The sequence below is a fragment of the Hemibagrus wyckioides genome, linkage group LG04 (genome assembly GCF_019097595.1).
Source record: "Hemibagrus wyckioides isolate EC202008001 linkage group LG04, SWU_Hwy_1.0, whole genome shotgun sequence".
NCBI lineage: Eukaryota > Metazoa > Chordata > Actinopteri > Siluriformes > Bagridae > Hemibagrus > Hemibagrus wyckioides.
The window spans coordinates 5,266,199-5,278,315 of NC_080713.1; positions in this window are offsets into that span (position 1 = coordinate 5,266,199).

Genomic DNA, 12,117 nt, shown 5'->3' on the forward strand with positions numbered 1-12,117 from the left:
TAGTAGTAGTAGTGTATATTGAATTATTTTATCTTTTCTACAATATATATTTATCAGTGTAGACGTAAAAAAAAATTAATGCCACTGATTTTACTGATTAATGCTGCTGATGCTCTCCAAGTGTTCTATATAAAACCATTTTTGGGAAAAGGTTCTATATAGTGTCTCTTTTTTAAAATAAGGTGCCTCCCCTGATGAATTATTAATTAATAAAGCCACAATAACTCACTTCTATAAATTATATTGTTGCCACAAGATACCAAAGCCAAGGACTTAATATGTTATGGAACATACTTAATTTTGTAGTCTCCAGTTAATTATTAGGTCAGAACAGGCAAAAACGTCTCCTCACCTTGAGAATTCATTTAAGGTGATGCAGACTAATGTAATATCATTAATCATCTCCTTGCTTAAGTCCAGGCTCATAGCTACAAAGCTGGAATGAATTGATTCCTCTGTCTCTGTCATTATAAAATACAGTAGATCCCATGAGGTAAGTACTTCATGGCTTTGCAATAGATCTTCAATAGTATGATTAATAATAGTATAAGCATTTGTTGGCAGAACTCATTAAAAATTAATCATCAAAATATTACGATTACAAATCCAGGCATGGCTTAAGGGTTTATGAATAAGGAATCAGTGCTGGTTAGTTTGGATTATAAACCAACACTAGGCCAAATTTGAGGGTTTGTTGTTTCGTATTTCAAGGCACAACAGAGCTGTAATATAAATAAATAAATAAATAGCTATCAATTTTCAAAAAAGTTTTTGGGCCAATCATAGTGTATTTAATGCTAATCATAATTCTGGTCATTTAGCAAAAAAGATTCCATGTGTCATCAACATAGACATTTCTGGCACTCCTTATCCAAAGCGACTTACGTTCTTATATGATTCTTTAGGCATCTGAGCAATTGAGGATTAAGGGCCTTGCAGAGGCAGCTTGGTGGACCTGGACATCAAACTCACAACCTTCTGATCAGTAATCCAGCACCATTACCACTAAGCTACCACAGCCTCACTGTTTTTTGAATCTCACGGAATTTATTTAACTTGAAATGTGTACATCGGTTCCACCTGAATGGACTAAGTAACATAAAAATGATTAATTTTTGTACATCAAACATGATCTTAACATGTATTTTCAAATCCAACCTCCAAGCTCACACCTGAGCTGAGAATCAAACCCACAGCACAGCTGCTACAGCTGCTGCTGCTGCTACAGATTCATTACTACCATTTTTGCTTTATTCAGTAAAATTTAACCCTATAGTTATACTGTAGTTCCCATCAGCACCATCACATCCTGCAGCAATGAGAGATTTCACACGGTAACAACGTGGTTTATGTTAAAAACTACGTGAATCGATCGCGCTCACTCTACTTCATTCAATCCAGTCATTTAAATTTCTAGCAGTTAACCTGAATGCTAGAAAGAGGGACTTATATTTTATCTCATTTGATAAAACTGAGCAATTGAGGGTTAAGGGCCTTGCTCAGGGGTCCAGCAGTAGCAGCTTGGCATTTGAACTTCTGATTCAGTTTAGATAACTATACATAATTATTTGTTTTATATTTAGATATATTATAAACTATATGCAGTGATTTTTGACTGAACACGTCACGTGAGCAGCATTGTTCACACAATCGGCTGCGTACTACTTCTGCATCTGAATGAAAAAACAAAAATCTACATCCACTAGAGGGCAGATCACGTGTGGCACGTCCCTGACATGATATAGCAGGATTAGATGTTGACTCTACAGAAACTATTCAGGGATGTGTATTTGTTTGCCGGTAGAGCTGCATGGAGACACCTAGATGCATGCAATATCTTTAAAAAATGAGCTTTCATGTGGATGCTGCTGTTTCAGATTTCTGTATTTATTTACAGGTGATGCTCATAGGTGCATATGACCTACATGGACATGTTGAAATCATTTTATATACACTCTTAAGAATAAAAGTACCTGAGAGAACCAAAAAGGGGGTTTATGCAGTGATGTCTTAGAAGAACTGTTGTTTATAGTCTAAACAACATTTTTTTCTATTACAAAGAACCTTCTATGCACCCATGGAAGTTAAAGGTTCTTCACAGAACCATACCAAGGTCCTTCAGAGAACCTTTATTATCAAGACTGTATATTTTTTTTATCAATTATGAAGCCGCTTCTCACTGATTCTCGCTAATGTTATGGTCGTGTTGTTACACATGACCTGATGGATTAGATCAGAATGTCATGACACATGTTTGATGAAGTTCTGGTTTGTCAGGTACAGCATGGTGATCATGTGACACTTTGTTCTTCATGAGGGATTATAGGGGTCATACTAATGTAGCCAATGAAGTGTCATAACTCAACAAAGATCTCTCACTTGTTTCAGGTGTTCTCAAATTCACATTTACTTCTATCTGCTGTGTTTATGTAATTTGTAATGTTTAAATAACCGTTTTTTTTATTATACACTATATTGCCAAAAGTTTTGGGACACCCCTCCAAATCTTTGAATTCAGGTGTTTTTCAGGGGTTGGGTTAGTTCCAGTGAAAGGAACTCTTAATGCTTCAGCTTCATACCAAGACATTTTGGACAATTTCATGATCCCAACTTTGTGGGAACAGTTTGGGGATGACCCCTTCCTGTTCCAACATGACTGCACACCAGTGCACAAAGCAAGGTCCATAAAGACATGGATGAGTGAGTTTGGTGTGGAGGAACTTGTCTGGCCTGCACAGAGTCTTGACCTCAACCCCATAGAACACCTTTGGGATGAATTAGAGCAGAGACTGTGAGCCAGACCTTCTCATCCAACATCAGTGCCTGACCTCACAAATGCGCTTCTAGAGGAATGGTCAAAAATTCCCATAAACACACTCCTAAACCTTGTGGACAGCCTTCCCAGAAGAGTTGAAGTAGTTATACAGTAGCTCCAAAGGGTGGGACAACTCCATATTACATTCATGTGCATGTAAAGGCAGATGTCCCAAAACTTTTGGCATTATAGTGTATATTTAGTATGTAATAAAGCCATATGTAACATGTTACCCAAATCTCATACTACAACATTATAACAATTCAATTCTATTGAATTTTATTTGTATAGAACTTGAAATGTGAAATGTATAAATTCAGGATATACAGTAAATTAGAAATTCCCAATGAGCATGCCAGAGGTGATGAGGGTGAGGAAGATCTCCCTGAGCGGGTAAGAAGAAAGGGTTGTGGTAGCTTAGTGCTTAAGGTGTTGGACTACTGATTGGAAGGTTGTGAGTTTGAATCCCAGGTCCACCAAGCTGCCTCTGCTGGGCCCCTGAGGAAGGCCCTTAACCTTGAATTGCTCAGTTTTATATAAAATGAGATAAACTGCATGTTGCACTGGATAAGGGTGTCTGCTAAATGCCCAGTGTATGTGTGTCACATGCAACTGTAAGAAAACTTGAGAGGAACCTCATCTAGGTGACACCAGAGAGTGTGTTTATAAATAATTACCCTTCTATATCTGTGTACTTTATGGTCAAATAGTGCAATTGTGTAACCAGGAAATTCATTCTTTTTGAAGTTTTCAACTGTTCGATGATGGAGACTTGAGTGCAAAACTGTACTAAATGTGCTTCTAAGTGGGTTTGGAAAAAAATAAAATAAAAAAATAAAAAAATAAAAAATAAATAAAATAAAATAAATTTATTAATTATAATTAATTAAAAAATTTATAAATTAATTAATTACATTTAATTAAATTTAATTAAATAATCTAGAATAGGAAATAAACTTGGGTTTTTGAAAAATTATTACGAATAATTAACTCTTTCCTCTGGCGTTTTAAACCTTACTTGCAGCTGAATGACTTTTTCAGATCAGTAGATTCACCGATGCTGTTTTAAGGAACGCACAGCAGGATGGAACACACTGTGCTTCAACAAACTTCTGAATGCAGGTTTAATTGTGCAATATGGATGCTGATATTTTTATCGTCCTTGCTTTGGCAAGACATGCCACTGGCACTGCATGTGAGTTTGAACGTGTGTGTGTGTGTGTGTGTGTGTGTGTATGATCCCATTTAACCTGTGACAGCAGAGAAACCTGCAGGAGCTTCAGCACATCGTGACCCTGCACGTTTCAAATGTGACCTGACACTTCATACAGACGCCAAGCTTCAGAAGAGCTTTTTTTTAGGAGCACAAAGCAGAGGAGGTATATCTGGGAACATAAAGATGCACCTATATTTTTTGGTGGTGATGTTTGCAAATTCTGAGTAAAGTAGAGAGAGAGAGAGAGAGAGAGAGAGAGAGAGAGAGAGAACACAAGACGGCTTCAGATTTTCATAATAAATTTGCACAAGTAAAAGAAATTCAGGATGCTTTACGATTCCTTTAGGGTTGAAGCATGACAAAAGTTACTTTTATACTTTTGTAGGAATGCTGTAAGAGTGAGGAAACACAGGTGTGACTACATTGATGGAAAGGAATACTTGAATACTAAACTTTATACTAATAAGTTGCTTAAAAGCTCCTGGTTACACACTGACTATATAGTGTACAGTTATGGAAATGATTTCTAATCAAGCTCTCTGGTGTCACCCAAGCCTCCTGGCGGTCCGGAGGCAGGATTCTGCGCTCTCGTTGCTGTAGGTTCGATTTCTGAAGAGGGAGCTGACCCAGCCACTGAAAAGTTAACTCTCAGTGCCATTCCCAAGCCCAGATAAAAAGAGAGGGTTGCATCAGGAAGGGCATCAGGTGTAAAACCTGTGCCAAATCGAAACATGCGGACCAACGGATCCACTGTGGTGACCCCAAACAGGGAGCAATAACAACAACTCTCTGTTGTCATTGAGGCCAATATTTAATACATAAATGACTCAAAGACAGGATCTTACTCAGAGACCTGTACCTGTTTACCTTGAGTACTGAAATTTTAGGAACTACACTTAAAGCATTGCAGATGAGTGCTCAGTCAGCTTATCCTTTAAAACCCCGTGAAGCTGTTTATTCCCGGAAGTGCATCATAACCCTGGCTCTATTTATATCCTAGCTTCTCTTACTCACGCTTGATTTTCTCCCCAATTTCTTCACCTGCCAATTCCTACCCATCAGCCAGCTCTCCAACCAAAACACTACCAACAATCTACTTTCTCTGAGATATGTGAAGCATCACATGGCAGTGTAACACACGCAGAGAAAATCGTTATCTGTAATCTTTTGCATATATGAGCTCACAGGACTTGATAGCAGCACTGTGAGTAACACTGACCAGGCAGCATGGGTAAAATGTTGTTCGTTTGGATCCTGGCTATGGATGTCTACGGCATTGTCGGAAATCTAATTTGTGATCTTTAACAACTTTATTGTTGTTGTACCATTCAGAAGCCCTCTTTAATTGTGTGCACAATTAACTACTGTTTCTGCAAAACAACAAGAACATTGTGCTATATTTAAGATGTGCTGCATCAAGTGCTATTTTATACTACGCTGAATGATTTAGACCAGGATTAGTCCTGCAGCAATGTATGGCTTTTTTAAGTGTTAACAATATGCAGACAGACTGACTGACTGACCAACCGACCGACCGACCGACTGACCGACAAACAGACAGACAGATAGATAGATAGATAGATAGATAGATAGATAGATAGATAGATAGATAGATAGATAGATAGATAGATAGATAGACAGACAGACCAGTATTAGTCCTGCAGGAATACATAGCTTTTTAAATGGTCTGTTACTTTAATGCAGACAGACAGACAGACAGACAGACAGATAGACAGATAGACAGATAGATAGATAGATAGATAGATAGATAGATAGATAGATAGATAGATAGATAGATAGATAGATAGATAGATAGATAGACTGACCAAGATTAGTTCTGCAGCAATATATAGCTTTTTTAAGTGATCTGTTATTTTTTTACAGACTGACCGACCGTCAGACAGACAGACAGACAGACAGATAGATAGACAGATAGATAGATAGATAGACAGATAGATAGATAGATAGATAGATAGATAGATAGATAGATAGATAGATAGATAGATAGATAGATAGATAGACAGACAAACAGACCCGGATTAGTCCTGAAGCAATATATAGCTTTTTTTTAAGTGTCTGTTACTTTTATGCTACATCATATTAGATTACTGCTTTTAAAATTTTTAATCACTGGTTATGCCCCCTCTCAACCACCAGAAAGAACCTTCACCCAAATATTGACTCACCTCTGGGGTCGAAGGACACTTCCAGGTTTGACCCTTCATAAACCATGCTCACACCTAGACTCAACCCGAAGTATTGCTAGTGCTAACTACCTACCGAGCCATTTGTTCATTGTTTGTTCATTGCTTTTCTGTGTGTGTTATTGTTTTTGGATTATTGTTTTGGATTTGTCGCTGCGCTGATTGTCTCTTTGTTTTCACAAACTGTGCCTGTTTTCTTGACCACGTTTCAGATCTGTGTTTCTCCACTTATGGATTCTACACAACCTGCAGCCAGAGGTTCCTTACAAATGTTTTCATGTTTAAAGGCAAAGTCCATGGTCTAGATGCTGCCTAGCATAACCCGATTCTAGATGCTGCCTAACATAACCTGATTCTGAATATGCAAATCTTTCCTTTGTAAATACTCAGAAATGTTGGACTCTGAATCTAACCCATAGTTTCTCCAACTAGAAATCTATACTCATCATAAACAGAGGATCAAAGATTAAATCTCTGCTGTTGACCGTCAGCTTTCAGTATTGGGTCTGCCAGATGTGAAAGGTTTGACACAGAGCCATGTCTGCATTCAGCGCTCCCTGCCAGTCTAGCAGTAGGAAGCAGTTTTAAAGCTTACACCAGCAGGGATTCCCAATCAGCAGAGCAAAAAACCTCGAATCAGTGGGCTGGAACATTCAATTAGTCACCAAGATTTCTAAACAGACAATTCACACAGAGACAAAGAAAAGAGAACTGAGCAAAACTCGATCAGAATCGGATGCCGGTTAAAAACAACATGAGAAGTGAGATGTTGTTGTTGTTGTTGTTGTTGCTGGATATTGGATTGTTTCAGTATGTGAAGGAACAAATTAGCCAAAAATCAGTGAATCTTTTAAATTATTATAACCAGAATATTTTATTTGTGGTCAGTCAGTGTTATGGGATGAGGTCAACTATCATCACTGGTCATGAATGAGGAAGATTAACTAAGTAATGGTTAATGTCTTAACCAGATAAACCAGTGTTTATTGTTATAAAGTTGAAAAATAATAAAATATCAGTAAGGAAATAAAATACTTAGTGTCAATTCCAGTGATATAAATATCATAAGCAATAACAATGTGGAGAAAAAATACTAAAATTTACTAGAGTTTTAAGTTGACTGATAGATAGATAGATAGATAGATAGATAGATAGATAGATAGATAGATAGATAGATAGATAGATAGATAGATAGATAGACAGAGGTAGATAGATAGATAGATAGATAGATAGATAGATAGATAGATAGATAGATAGATAGATAGATAGATAGATAGATAGATAGACAGACAGAGGTAGATAGATAGATAGATAGATAGATAGATAGATAGATAGATAGATAGATAGATAGATAGATAGATAGATAGATAGATAGATAGATAGATAGATAGATAGATAGATAGATAGATAGATAGATAGATAGATAGATAGATAGATAGATAGATAGATAGATAGATAGATAGATAGATAGATAGATAGACACTGGAGACTTATTTCATAAATGCTAAAACAACAAAACAACATCTTTTTATGATCCTTGTGAATGAGCTACTGTTACTCAGAAACAAGAGAGAGAGAGAGAGAGAGAGAGAGATAGACATGATTTAAATAAGAGTGAAAAAAAGAAATCTCTTGCTTTCATGAAAATGATTGAATTAATTCATTTCTGTGCGGCTGAGTCATAACAATCATAAAAAATTCACACATTAACTGTCTGCACATAATCCCAATGGCCAACATTTGAAAATCTCACAACACACACACACAGACACACACACACACACAGACACACACACACACACACTCTGTTCTCTTGTCTGTTTCAGTTACGATGCACTATGTATTATTAACCAAACACACACTTCACTCAAACACTCAACAGCTGAACATCAAAGGAAGTTTCACGGCACTCGATAAAGCTTCGTCTCACACAGAAAACACACACACACACACACACAAGCACATACACACACACACAAACACACACACCAAAGGTGTGCTATTAGAGCCAAGAGAATTGGTGGCCATCATGGTGTGTGTGTGTGTGTATGTGTGTGTGTGTGTGTGATAACATGAACTACAAAATGCATCGTTCTATCCTGTCCTCACCTTTAGTCTTTCTATCATTCTTTTAGCTCTTCTCCTCTCTCATATCATCTCTCTTTTCCTCTCATCTCCTCTTTCTTTTTTTCTCTCCTCTCCTCTCCTCTCCTCTCCTCTCCTCTCCTCTCCACTCCTCTTTCTTTTTCTCTCCTCTCCTCTCCTCTCCTCTCCTCTCCTCTCCTCTCCTCTCCTCTCCTCTCCACTCCTCTTTCTTTTTCTCTCCTCTCCTCTCCTCTCCTCTCCTCTCCTCTCTTTTTCTCTCCTCTCCTCTCCTCTCCTCTCCTCTCCACTCCTCTTTCTTTTTCTCTCCTCTCCTCTCCTCTCCTCTCCACTCCTCTTTCTTTTTCTCTCCTCTCCTCTCCTCTCCTCTCCTCTCCTCTCCTCTCCTCTCCTCTCCACTCCTCTTTCTTTTTCTCTCCTCTCCTCTCCTCTCCTCTCCTCTCCTCTCCTCTCTTTTTCTTTCCTCTCCTCTCCTCTCCTCTCCTCTCCTCTTTCTTTTCCTCTCCTCTCCTCTCCTCTCCTCTCCTCTCCTCTCCTCTCCTCTCCTCTCCTCTCCTGTCCTATTTTGTCTCCTTTCCTCTCTCTTTTCCTCACCTCACCTCTCCTCTCCTCTCCTCTCCTCTCCTGTCCTATTTTGTCTCCTTTCCTCTCTCTTTTCCTCACCTCACCTCTCCTCTCCTCTCCTCTCCTCTCCTCTGGAGTTGACTCGATACTCCTTTGTGTCTCTTTGTTCTGTCTTCAGTTGACAACTTATTTTTGACTCTACAGTATCAGCAGCCACCGCTGAGGGAGATTCAAATAAAGAGATCTTCCAAGTGTCACATCTGTGGCTACACATCTACCAGTGACAGCGACAGAGAGAGAGAGAGAGAGAGAGAGAGAGTGAGAGAGAGAGAGAGAGAGAGAAAGGTGTCAAACTCTAGTCCTCAAACAAAACCTCAGATATTAAAATCTCCCACTCCGAGACAACCCAGAATTCCCATTTTCTGATCTATTCAGTTGGACTCAGAAGTTAGACTGAATTTAGTCTGTCTAATTAGTATAGATCTGTGCTTCCTTCTTCATATTACAACCACATTATTAAAGATTTTGCATTTAGACCAAAAGGCTCCGAATAAATTAACTGCGTTTGACCCAAAAGGATTAAAGTAATAAGGGATTGAATACTCCCAAGATTTTACTACTTTGAAATCAAAACAAACATTTGAGCTTTCAGGCTTTAACACACACACACACACACACACACACACGTTTGTGATATTATGCCTGGAGAAAAACAGGAATTTGTAGACATTCATGCCTGGAGAAAAAAGAGAACATCTTGAAATTCTTGTAAATTCTCGTAAATTCCCATAATTTCCCGTAAATTCCATTTTCCCATGGAATTAAAAGTAACAAGGATTTCTCTTCTGTTCATTAACTTCTGTATTAGCTCACTGTATTAGAAGCCAGACATAAACTTGTATGCTGGTGATATGTTTTCTTTTTGGCTTAGTGGTTAGAACGTTCGCCTCACACCTCCAGCGTCCTGGGTTTGAGTCTTGCTCCCGCTCACTGTGTGTGTGAAGTTTGCATGTTCTCCCCATGCTAGGTGGGTTTCCTCCGGGTGCTCCGGTTTCCTCCCACAGTCCAAAGACATGCTTCTAGGTTGATTGGAGTCTCTAAATTGCGTGATTGTGTGAGTGTATGAGTGAATGAGAGTGTGTGTGTGCTCCCTGCGATGGGTTGGCACTCCATCCAGGGTGTATCCTGCCTTGATGCCCGATGACGCCTGAGATCCCCGTGACCCGAGTATAGATCGGATAAGCGGTACAGACAATGAAAAATATTTACTTTTTTTTTTCGGTCCCAATCATCCGACACCATGCTGCTTTTAGTGTCATAGCAAGAGTCTACCAGAGCTTTGTTACTGGCTGTCTTTGAGAGTAAAACACCTGCTGGTAAGTCCACTGATAAGTCCACCAATCTGAGCTCATGGCCAAAGAAATCTTATACATTGTTCGAGTATTTCTCTGTGACAAAGGAATCGGGGCAAAAATCGACCATGCTGTGTTAAACCTAGCTGAGGAGGATGGCAAATCATGATGTAAAACCTTAACAAAATATACAGAAAGACATTTATTGCATCAAATTATTACCTTAAGTTCACATTAAAGCCTATTTTCTGCATGAGCTCAGATCATCTAAATATTTTTATTTTATTATTATTTTAGTGAAGATTTTGTTTAGCAAGATTTTATTATTATTATTATTATTATTATTATTATTATTATTATTATTATTATTATTATTATTATTATTATTATTATTATTATTATTATTATTATTATTATTATTATTGTCTCCTACAGTGCAACATGTAAGCTGATAATGTTAAAAGACATCCCAAATAGTGCTGAATAAATCTGGCTACTGTATAAAAAAGCATGTAATGTCATGTAAATAAAGCTACACACTTAATTTCCCCATAATGCTTCGCGGCCTATAAATCTGGCCGCACCGGACCCACGACATGACCACAGACGCCAGATTTGTTATTACATTACACCCGTTACCAATTCTCACATACTCACTAATCACCTTTATGAACACTGTTTAGTTTGAGCCACGTTGTTAAGTATCCGCTTAGTTGTGGTGTTGTTGTTGGTTCGAGCTACCGGTGAGTGTATTTTACTGTCTGCTTTTATTTATTTTTTTAAAACTCATTCTCTGATATTCTGTTAACCTGACCTGTGTCTGCTCTGTTTATTTATTTATTTCAATTGTTTATTTATTTTTTATATCAATTATTTATTTATTTATTTCAATTGTTTATTAATTTTTTTATATCAATTGTTTATTTATTTATTTATTTATTTATTTATTTATTTATTTATTTATTTATTATTTATTTATTAATTATTTATTTATATCAATTGTTTATTTATTTATATCCCTTAATAGTTTATTTATTTATTTACGTTTTGGACTTTATCGTTTAATGAACCCTGGTTTACCTGAGCTTGCATTCTCCTCAGATTTGTGTACGTGACACATAGCATAACCTGAAATTAAGATATAAGTGATATAACAAGGTAAACACAGAATTTAAAAAATGGCGATTAAGATCCATTAGCATATATTTTTTTTACAGATTGTGTTTTGCTCCTAAAAAATACAATTTCCCTTCTTTAATTTGTTCCGAAACCGCGCTATACTCCACCGCTAAAAGCCAATATATTGCTCCGTTTGCACCTGAGAGTTAATAGCTACGGAGAATAAATGTGCTTGATTTGGTCCTAATGAAACAGTTCTCACACACACATGCAAAAATTGATCTAAAGCTCCCGAGTTGAAGCATGGAAGACTCCATGATTAATGATTTGTAGCTTTTTCTGGCCTGCGCGTTGCTGTAGCGTGTCCGGTCGTCTAACAGAGCTGCCTCTCACCATTTCTCAGGGCACAGATGATGCTTTCCATTGTGGCATCGCACTCATTGAGATCAATGGACGTTCTCGTCTCTGTCTCTCGCCTTTCAACTGATAAAAAAAAAAAAAAGGAAGGAAGGAAAGTGGAGAGATAGTCCTGTCTACTATAGATGGATCACCATGTCCTTAGATGCTCTGCCATCTTCTCGTGTGACTCGGTGAGACTGGGACCTGGCTCTTTAATCCAGATATTTCGAATGTTAGAGGAGACCTTGAAAGTATTTCAAGAAGCACCACTTAGTCTTGAAACGGCATTAAATCAAATCTATGGGCCTTCGGTGAAGTCTGAAGATTGCAGCTCTTTAGTTCCAG